The following is a 2,603-nucleotide window of genomic DNA, read 5'->3' on the forward strand; positions in this document are numbered from 1 at the left end:
GCCTCTTGATGAAAGTGAAAGAGGAAAGTGAAAAAGCTGGCTTAAAGCTCAACATTCAAAGAACTAAGATCATGGCATCCGGTCTCATCACTTCATGGCAAATAGATGGGGAAACAGTGTTAACAGTGGCAAACTTTATTTTTTTAGGCTCCAAAATCACTGCAGATGGTGATTGCAGCCATGAAATTAAAAGATGCTTGCTTCTTGGAAGAAAAGTTATGACCAACCTAGACAGCATATTAAAAAGCAGAAACATTACTTTGCCAACAAAGGTCCATCTAGTCAAGGCTATGATTTTTCCAATAACCATGTATAGATGTGAGAGTTGGACTATAAAGAAAGGTGAGCGCCGAAGAATTGATCCTTTTGAACTGTGGTGTTGGAGAAGACTCTTGAGAGTCCCTTGGACTGCAAGGAGATCCAACCAATCCATCCTAAAGGAAATCAGTCCTGAATATTCATTGGAAGGACTGATGCTGAAGCTGAAACTCCAATACTTTGGCCACCTGATGTGAAGAGCTGACTCATTGGAAAAGATCCCGATGCTGGAAAAGATTGAAGGCAGGAGGAGAAGGAGACAACAGAGGATAAGGTGGTTGGATGGCATCACTGACTCAATGGACATGGGTTTGAGTAAACTCTGGGAGTTGGTGGTGGACAGGGAGCCCGGTGTGCTGCAGTCCATGGGGTCACAAAGAGTCGGACACGACTGAGCAACTGAACTGAACTGAACTATATAGTCCATGGAATTCTCCAGGCCAGAATACTAGAGTGGGTAGCTGTTCCCATCTCCAGGGGATCTTCCCAACCCAGGGATTGAACCCAGGTCTCCTGCATTGCAGGGTGATTCTTTACCAGCTGAGCCACCAAGGGAAGCCCTTTCTGACTATAATGAGATTAAATAAAAATTAATAACAATTATTACAAAATGTTAATAAAAAAGAAAACCTAAATAATAGAGAAACATACTCTGTTGATAGTTAAAAATATCACTAAGAAAATGAAAAACAACAAGCTATGGAATGGGAGAAAATATTTGCAAATCATATATTTGATAAATGACTTGTACCTAGAATATATAAAGAGTTCTTACTTCTCAATATAAAAATACACTCAATTTTAAAAATGAGCAAAAGACTTGAATAAAAAATCTCCAAAAAAGGCATGTTAAATGCTAACAGGCACATGAAAATACATTCAACACCATGAGTCATCAGGGAAATGCAAATTAAAACCACAATGAGATACTACTTCACACCCACTAGAATGGTTATAATTATGAAGACAGAGAATATCAAATGTTAGTAAGGAAGTGGAAAAACTAGAACCTTTGTACATTGCTGTAAGGAAAGTAAAATGGTAACAGCTACTTTGGAAAACAGTTGAAAAGTTTCTTAAAAAGATAAATTTGCCATACAACTCAGGCATTCCACTCCTAAGAATCTACCCAAAGAAATGAAACAGGGAACTTTCTGGTGGTCCAGTGGTTAGGACTTGGCACTTTCACTGCCATGGCCCTAGGTTCAAACCCTAGTAGGGGAACTAAGATCTCACAAGCTGCATGGCATGGCCAAAAAAAAAAAGAAAAAAAGAAAAGAAAACAGAGTCAGTGTTTAAAAAAAGAGAGAAATGAAAACTCGTACTCACATGAAAAAACCATGTATACAAATTATCACAGGAGCATTTTTCATACTAGCCAAAAGCTGGTAACCACCTAAATGTTCATCACATGATAAATGGATAAGCAAATATCCATACAATCAAATAATATTTGGTAAAAAAGAAACATAATTCTGAAACATGCTTCAACATAGATGAACCTCAAAAACATTATGCTAAGCTAGATACAAACACTAGGTATGATAGGATTCCATTTAAATGAAATGTCCAGAAGTGGCAAATTTATAGAAACAGATGGAAAATCAGTGGTAGCCTGAGGCTAGGGGTGGGAGGAGAGATTAACTGCAGATCACTATGAGGTTATTTTTTGGTATAATAGAAATATTCTAAAACTGGAGTGTGATGATAGTTGTACAACTCAATTTATTAAAAGTCATAGAATTATACCTTTATAATAGTTGAATTCTAAGGCTGTAAATTAAACTTCAATAAAACTGTTTAAAAAAAAATCTAGATATCTAATTATGTTAGGGTTTTAATCAAGAAAGGATGCTGAATTGTAATCAGTGCTAGCTACCATGGCAGAAATCCCCATTTAGTCAGAGGATATGGCTTTTTAGAGAGGGAAGCAATTGTCCCCAGAGTAATCTATTCAGGAAATTCTGAGCCACCTTGTTAAAAAGGAATGTTCAACTATATATCTTATGGATGCCAACTCTTACTTTGGAAGCAGTTCTGGGCTGTCAACTCCATTCATCCATTCAGCAAAAGTCATAGAATGCTTACTTATTTGCCAAGTATTATTTGTCAAGCTGGAGGGGGATAATAAAAAATGAAAAGGCATGGCTTGGCCTTTAACCTGCCAGCATTTCAAAACTTGTGGCTCCATTAGGAGTTTGGCCCTTCTTCCTTTTCTAGCTACTAGCCTCTTTGACTTCAGAGCCACGATCCTTACTGGGTCTACTTTCCCATCTCCAAAATTT

General features: G+C 37.4%; 1 non-coding gene across 1 annotated transcript; it reads left to right on the forward strand.

Moving 5' to 3' along the window:
- The first annotated feature begins 1,469 nt into the window (after positions 1-1,469).
- On the forward strand, positions 1,470-1,542 carry TRNAE-UUC. Its single transcript has one exon. It is a non-coding gene; the product is annotated as a tRNA-Glu (tRNA).
- The last annotated feature ends 1,061 nt before the right edge of the window (positions 1,543-2,603 follow it).

This window comes from Bos indicus x Bos taurus, chromosome 1 (genome assembly GCF_003369695.1).
Source record: "Bos indicus x Bos taurus breed Angus x Brahman F1 hybrid chromosome 1, Bos_hybrid_MaternalHap_v2.0, whole genome shotgun sequence".
Lineage (NCBI taxonomy): Eukaryota > Metazoa > Chordata > Mammalia > Artiodactyla > Bovidae > Bos > Bos indicus x Bos taurus.